Genomic DNA, 7,730 nt, shown 5'->3' on the forward strand with positions numbered 1-7,730 from the left:
TTGGCCTTGCTGGCTCTGCTTTGTCCATGTTCTGTGGTTTTCTAAGATAATTTTCCTTTCACAAACCACAAAACTGGGGCCAATTCCAGGCTAGGGTTGGCAGGTACTGGGTCCAGGCATCTGCCTTCTGTGCCAGTGTCCATCCTGGTGCCTCAGGAACTTTTCTTCCAAGGCTGATGATTGCCTGTCGACCTAGGCCTGAGAGTGGAAATGGACAAACCCTGCTAGGAGACTAGTCCTGACCGTCCACCCTGGGACCTGCTCCAGTGCTCCACACACCCTCCTCCTGCTCTCCCAGGCCCCCCACTTGCTTCCTCCCTGTCCATTCACTGGGGCCTCTGGGCAACACCCCAAGATCAAACCTCAGCTGCCCCTGCCTGCACCCCTGCCACTGGCACCTCTGCTCTCTGGGGAAGTTCTCTTGCCTTGCCCTCCTGCCTTCCTGCCCTGTCCATGAGGGAGGAGAGCAGCGCCCAGGGCGGCCCTGGGCGGTCACGTATGGTCACATGAAGCTCCAGGTGACACTGGGGCCAGGCCTGAGGAGACAGGGCTTCCAGCTGCGCCGGCTCAGGGATCCAGGACAGCCTCCTCCAGGGCTGGAGGCCGCTGTGGCAGGAGCCCTCGGTGGCAGGCTGCGCTGCGCGTGGCGGGGCTTCTGCCTGTCCAGTTGGAATTGCCTGTCATGGAGGAGCACGGAGGGGAACAAGCCAGGCAAGGAAGACAAAATGTCTGCCAACCGGGAGCATGCCGGCTTCTTTTGTTGTTCGTATAAATTTTGTATTCTCCTCCACCGTTTGCGGAAGAAAACATGTCGGCTCCTTTTAGTTTTTTTTAGTTTTTTTTATATATTTAACCCCCTTACTTTTAAATTTCCGACACCGTTTGTTGTTTACCAACCAAAAGCACGTTTGTGAGGCCTTGTGCATGGTTCAGTGTTTCTGTGGCCGCTAGATGGCAGTGTTGCTCCACAAGAGTCTCTGTTCCTCCCCCCCCCCCCCCAGCCCCGCTTCCCCCTCCGTTCGTGCTGGAAAAAACTGTGACAGGATTTTGTTTTGTTTTATGTAAACTAGTTAGCTTCCTGACTTACAGGTTCCTTGTTGGCTAGCCTCAGCTTTTTCTCAGGGGCTTCTGCCTGCGCCCTTGCTCTTTATGGAAAGTTCTCTTGACTTTCCCCTCCAGCCTTCATGCTCTGGGGATGAGGGAGGGAGAACTGCTAGGCCGGTCGTGAGCTGTCACCGGCTGTCACAGGCGGACACTGGTGACACTGTGGCACTGGAGACAAGACTGGGATTTCGCGTTTCTTTTTCTGCTTCATTGCCTTGTATGAGTTTTGTATACTGGTCTCTCCTGCCTCTCCCGCCATTTGTGTTACAAAACGTCTGGGTACCTTTACTTTTTAATTTTCCTCACCTTTTGTTGTTTATGTACCAAATTCAAGTTTCAAAATTTGATTCACAAAGAAATGGTAGCTCAAAAACTCTTGCCACTGTGCATGCATGAATCAGTGTTTCTTTGGCCTCTAGATGGCAGTGGCGCACTACGACACTGTTTGCGGTACTCCTCTCCCTCCCTTCCTGATGGAAAAAAATGCACACAGTCCTTTTCATCTTCTTGTACATTTGCTTTTTTTATATTTTAGTTTCTCTTTCCTTCCTTCCTTCCTTGTTTTTAAAGTTGGCGGTTCCTTTTCCAGTCCAAACAGAGGGAACTTGCTATAGTTGGCACCTGAGGGTAGACTGAGTTTCCAGGTAATTTGTGGGGATGGGTGGACCTGGCAAAAATGGGAAGAGAGTTACAATCACACAAGTGAGGATATTGTCAACACCTGTTGTACTCATGTATTGACAACTAAAATTGACACATCTTTGGAAAACCACTTCTAAAATAATTTTGAAAAATCAATTTTGAGCCCTGTATAGAGAAAGAATAGCTTATAGTATGACCAATCTGGGGCTGGTGATTTAACTCAGTGGAACAGCACCTGCCTGGCTAGGGCAAGGTCCCAAGTTTGGTCCTCAGCTCTGGGGAAAAAAGCTGTAATAGACCAAAAGAAAAGAGAGAAATCATTGCAAACCAGTTTTGTTGAGGCAAATTGAAGCAGAGGTGGAAAAAGGAGAAAATAGGCTGACAGGCCTTGTAAGAACACCCCCTCTGGTTCCTAAACATCCTGGAATCCCTAGAGAAGCCATGAAGACTCTGGAGCCAGGCCTGCACAGGAGTCAGGAAAATCCATGAGACTCCATCTCCAATAAAATCAAGCCCCAGAAAGCCAGAAGCAGAGCTGCAGCTCAAGTTGTAGAGTGCTACTCTCCAGCAAACAAGGCTCAGGGACAACACCCAGGGCCTGAGTTCAAGCATCAGGACTAGGGAAAAAAGAGAGAGTGAGAGGTGGACAGACAGAGAGCAGAGAGAGACACACAGAGAGACAGAGTCAGAGAGGAAGAGAGAGAGAGAAAGAAGGAAGGAAAGAGAAAGGAAGGAAGGAAAGAAGGAAGGAAGGAAGAAAAGAAGGAAGGAAGGAAGGAAGGAAGGAAGGAAGGAAGGAAGGAAGGAAGGAAAGCAAGCAAGAATGGCGGGAGGAAGGAAGGGCAAAAATACTTGGGAAACTAAGCTAAGGTCACAGCAGCCTAGGCTGCTCATAGCCTCTTCTGTCCTGTGCCTCCTGGTCATACACAGGTCAGGAATATGAGTGGAAGCAGCCCCATAAAGGAAGTTGAGATGGAACTTGGAGACATCTGAGATGGGAACCTGGATTTAGGAGGTCCGTTTTTCTGTTATCCATAGATGGGCATGAGTCCCTTCATGGTGGCACAAAATTGATGGCAGAAACAAGCATTCCCTGTGTACATGCATCTGACTGTGAAAAAAACCTATTTCTGTGAAGTTGTGGGAGGCCCTTTGTGCTGAGCACCAAAGCAACCTCAATAAGGTTGAGAAAAACAAGAAAGGGGGGGCATAGGTCTATACAACCCCTTAAAGTAGTTGGTTACAGCTGGATAGTGGTCAAGAATTATGGCACAGAGTATCACATCAAGGAAATCATAGAAGACTACACTAAACCCAAGATAAGAACAGAAAAAACATTGGCTCTTTAAATAAATAAACTCATTAATGATAGGGAGTAACAGAGCTAGAAGGGTCTACACTGTACAAAAAGAAATGCACTCATTACCTAACTTATTAAATTGTAATCCCTCTGTACATAATCATTATAATAACAGAAGAGTATTTTAAAAGCAAAATCAGTTTTGATAGGGACTCACAGTTAGAGCAGGCCTCATCCTGACCCCACAGTAACTGTGAGAGGGGTAAATTTCAGTGTACCATTTCAAAGACTTTCTCCAAAATGTAGTGCTCTGAAAAATTCAGAGAAAGTGCTCTCTTTTTTCATGTTTTCATGTTTTATTTTTCTGGGAATAGAACCACACTTGAATATTTCCTATGATCCACACTTACAGCACAGGACAGAATTATTTGTGTCAGCACCAGCTACATCCCCATTATGGTGACCCATCAGGCTTTGTAAACCAGGATGTGATGCTTCCAGGTCCCTCTACATAGACTTGGAGAACTCTTGGTCTGTGTGCCTTTTTAATGTTAGCTGTGCTGGCCCAGTTCTCACCTCCATATCAGTCAAGCTCTGACTTAGTGGAAACCCTCTGATGCCGGGCTAAGCTCTAAGGTCCTGGGCCTGTCTGCCCCTCCGTGTGCTCCCCTATCGCCCTCAATGCATATCCTCTGGCCAGTAGGAATTAACTGCGGAGGCGAGGTCCACGGGCAGCCTTGGTCAGCGTGTGGTTGGCAAGAAGCCCTCCCCCTCCCTATACATGCCAAGACACACGGGGCCCATGGGCTCCCGGAGAAGCTTCAAAGAGCTGTCTGTTTCTTCAAGGGAGGGGCTAACATTCTTATAGCAGTAGTGCCCAGCGAAGGGGAGGAACTGGCCCAGTGCTAGCAATAGGCTAATGAGCATATCCATCACAATAATATCACGGAACTTCCTCTATGGGCAGAGACCACAGTCCCCCAAGGACCGGGCCTCTGGGGTCTCCGGTGCCATTACAAGACATGTGCTCACCGCTGAGAGGCGGGGCTCTTCCAGCAGAACCCGGAAGGAAGTGGGAGGGGCCAGTGGCCAGCAGCCCCAGGTCTTAAAGGCATAGCCATTCCCTACACTCTGAGACTTTGACAGTTATTTGGGGTCATTATAATTTTATGGGCTTCCTATGAGTTTGGATTTGCTTTGAGTCTCCATAGCATTTTACTGGGGAATGGAGTCAAGGAAGGAAGCACAAAGAAGTGTCATAAAATGACTACCAAAGTCGGGTGGGTTACCTTAGTGCTTAAGAGTGAAGTTATACAATAAAAGGGTGCTAGAATTATCTAAACAAAAATAAATCACTAGTCATACGAAAGCCATATTTCAAAATCAAAAGCTAGGAAAAGTGCTTGAAATGTATGTGACAGGAGTGGAAGGGGGTCAGTATCTTCACATATGACTGTGTAGGCAAATGAGCTAACTGAATGCAAGCACTATGGGATTCTGCTGTGCAGGCCATTTCTGGGAAATGGCAGTAGCAGAAGAGTATTATCCTGCCTGCAGTTCACACTGAGTAAGGCCAAAGAGTTCACACTTGTCAGTACAATAAATCTGCTTCTGGAAATATACTAAAAATAGTACAATAAAGAGGCTGAGATCATCTGGACACTGGTGGCTCATGCCTACAATCCTAGTTACTCAGGAGGCTAAGATCTGAGGATCATGAAAATCAAACCCAGCCTGGGCGTGAAAGTCTGTGAGACTCTTATCTCTAATAAACTACTCAGAAAAAGCCAGAAGTGGTACTGTGGCTAGATTGCTAGCCTTGAGCACAAAGGGGCTCAGGGACCATGCCCATGTCTTGAGTTCAATCCCCAGGACAATCAATCAATAAAAATGAATGAATAAATGAAGCTGAGATCAGGAGAACCAAGAGTAGCCAAGGAAAACTGAGTTTTGTTCATGTTTTTCCAAGATCATAAAACTAGTGAAAATTAGTTCTCAAACTTGAATCCTAAAAAAAATGAAAAAGAAAAATGAGTTTTGAAGAATCCTTCTCAAGCAAGCCTGAACTTGAAGACTAAAGTCCTGGTGCAGCCCTTGCAATACTCAAAATTTGACACTAAAATCATCAGGGAAAAAGGGGCTGGAGTCCCAGAGCAATAGCTGAGAATGTGCCATGCAAGGATAAAGCCCTGATTTCATACTGCATTACTGACAATAATTGTAATCTAAATTGCCCATGTAGTTGTCAAAAAACTTTCAGTCAAGGAAAGCTAAATTTCTGTGTGTCTCCTTTCACATATTTCTAACTTCATTTTTTTTTTGAATTACCAGGTTCATTTTTCTACTAGCAGGGTGAGGAAAGAAAGTGAAAATCTGTTTTTTGTTTTTGTTTTTTTGTTGTTGTTGTTTGGCCAGTCCGGGGGCTTGAATTAAGGGCCTGAGCACTGTACCTTGGTTCTTTTTGGCTCAAGGCTAGCACTCTGCCAACTTGAGCCACAACGCCACTTCTGGCCTTTTCTATGTATGTGGTGCTGAGGAATCGAATACAGTGCTTCATGTGTGCGAGGCAAGCACTATTGGCCCTGTTCCCAGCCCAAATCTGTTTTTTCTTTGTGGCAGTCTTGGGCTTGAACTCAGGACCTGGATGTTGTCTCTATGCTTTTATGCTCAAGACTCAAATACTACCATGTGAGACACAACTCCACTTCTAGCTTTTTTTATGTGATTAATTAGAGATAAGTGTCTGATGGACTGTACTGAGGGCTGTGTTTATAACACGATCCTCAGATTTCAACCTCCAGAGTAGCTAGGATTACAGGCATGAGCCACCAGAGTCTGGCTGAAAATCATTTATAATTAACATATGGGTCTGCAGTTGCTTAACTTACAAATCTTCACCTAATGCATATTTCACATGTTTGAAAATATCAGCAACTACAATTACACAACAGTGATAACATAAAAAACCAATAAAAATATTCTGTATCACTTAAAGTGAGCACCATACATTTGTCTCTCCTCTTCCACTTAATACTCTTTCTCCAAGACAAAATCTGATTCCGCGTCCTGGTATTCCTTCTGTCAGTTAATTGATCAAACACATTATACAATTTGAACCTAGCCCTGCCTATACCAAGTGTTAGTTTGGTTTGTATATATGTGTATGGGTCCCATGTATATATTCATGTAGGTTTATAACTTAGATCTAACTTGTACATTTAAGTGTGAGATTTTCTGGGGTGTGCTTCCATGGTAAAAGGATTCTGTACTAAAATGCTTCAGGGTGAGAGTTCTGGGTTACTTAGGTGTATCTGCCTGGGGTGAAGTATCTGGTGTGTGTTTTAGGCACTATGTATAGAATACAATCTATCTATGTAGTTCTCAATGTGAGATTCCAACATTCACCATTAAAAAAATTTTTTTTTGGTTGTAGGGCTTGTACTTGGTGCCTGGACACTGTCCTTGAGGTCTTTTGCTCAAGGCTAGCACTCCACCACTTTGAGCTACAGCAGCACTTCTGGTTTTCTGGTGGTTAATTGGAGATAGGTTTATGTTGGAGAATTAAAGTCTCCAACCAGTGGAAAAATTTAGCCCCGGCACGGTTACTCCGATGCCTCATTAGCACACTAATAGGCCCTTGGGAACTCATTCCCAGTAAGGAGTTTCTGGTGTTTGTGGGCCAAAGGAAGCCACCAGTTGTTGCGAGAATCTCCTTTTTCCCCCTACTTAGCAAGTCTCTCTTAGGAGACTTGCTAGACCAGCTGCCTTTAGTGTTAGATTATCTCTGTAAACAGGAAAGTCTCCTCACTAGATTCTCACTGTAAACAGGAAAGTCTCCTCACTGTTATTTCACAAGTATTTGGAGAAGTCAAGATTAATGTTATCTAGCCTTAAGGAGATAATAGCTAGGAGATAATTAGTTCTACCTCAGTTGTATACAGTTCCTTGTCTTGATATCTATAATCTTTGTAGTCACTACCTCCTGTAATTAGAAAGGCATTTGTACCAAGTTCCTGCCCTCACAGTAGGAAATTTCCTCCACTTTTGTATTTGAGACAAATGTCATGCTGTATTGATCTTTTACCCTGTAATTGTAAAATTGGTTTCTAACCCTATATAAACCCTGGCCCTCTTGGAATAAAGTATGCATTGGTTCACTCGCCTTGCATCCCCCATGTCCTGATTTCGACTGCAGTTACCCAGGTTCAACATCTGGCGTCCGGACCCAGGGACCTGACAATTGATCCACAGGAGATTGCGGAACTGCCGAGCTCTCGAGTGAGGTGAGAGATATTTTTAATTCACAGGAGACAAGGGATCTGTGTGTAATTCACAGGAGACAAGGGATCTGTGTGGTGAGCTCCTATTCTTAAAAAATTACGGGGTTATGGGACAAGCTAAACCAACTCCATTTTCTAATTTTATCCACCATGTATTGAAACGGGACGGAGCTATGGTCTCGTGTTCACAAAGAGATGAGTGTGTACAGGTAGTGGAGTATAATCTATGGTTCCCAGAGGGAGATACTTTAGATTTAGAAGTCTGGGAACGAGTAGAGAATAATATGGAAAATGAATATCGGTGTGGAGACAAGGTTCCAGTTACATTTTGGTCTGTTTGGGCATTAATACATACAGCCGTGAGCATGATGTCTCCTGATGCTATCATAACATCAGCTGCTGAG

The 7,730-nt window shown here is 44.9% G+C and overlaps 1 long non-coding RNA gene across 1 annotated transcript; it reads left to right on the forward strand.

Moving 5' to 3' along the window:
* The first annotated feature begins 546 nt into the window (after positions 1-546).
* On the forward strand, positions 547-7,346 carry LOC125342952. Its single transcript, XR_007209282.1, has 3 exons — positions 547-834; positions 6,190-6,205; positions 7,335-7,346. It is a non-coding gene; the product is annotated as an uncharacterized LOC125342952 (long non-coding RNA).
* Positions 7,347-7,730: the final 384 nt, after the last annotated feature.

The sequence above is a fragment of the Perognathus longimembris genome, chromosome 28, assembly GCF_023159225.1.
Source record: "Perognathus longimembris pacificus isolate PPM17 chromosome 28, ASM2315922v1, whole genome shotgun sequence".
NCBI classification, from domain to species: domain Eukaryota; kingdom Metazoa; phylum Chordata; class Mammalia; order Rodentia; family Heteromyidae; genus Perognathus; species Perognathus longimembris.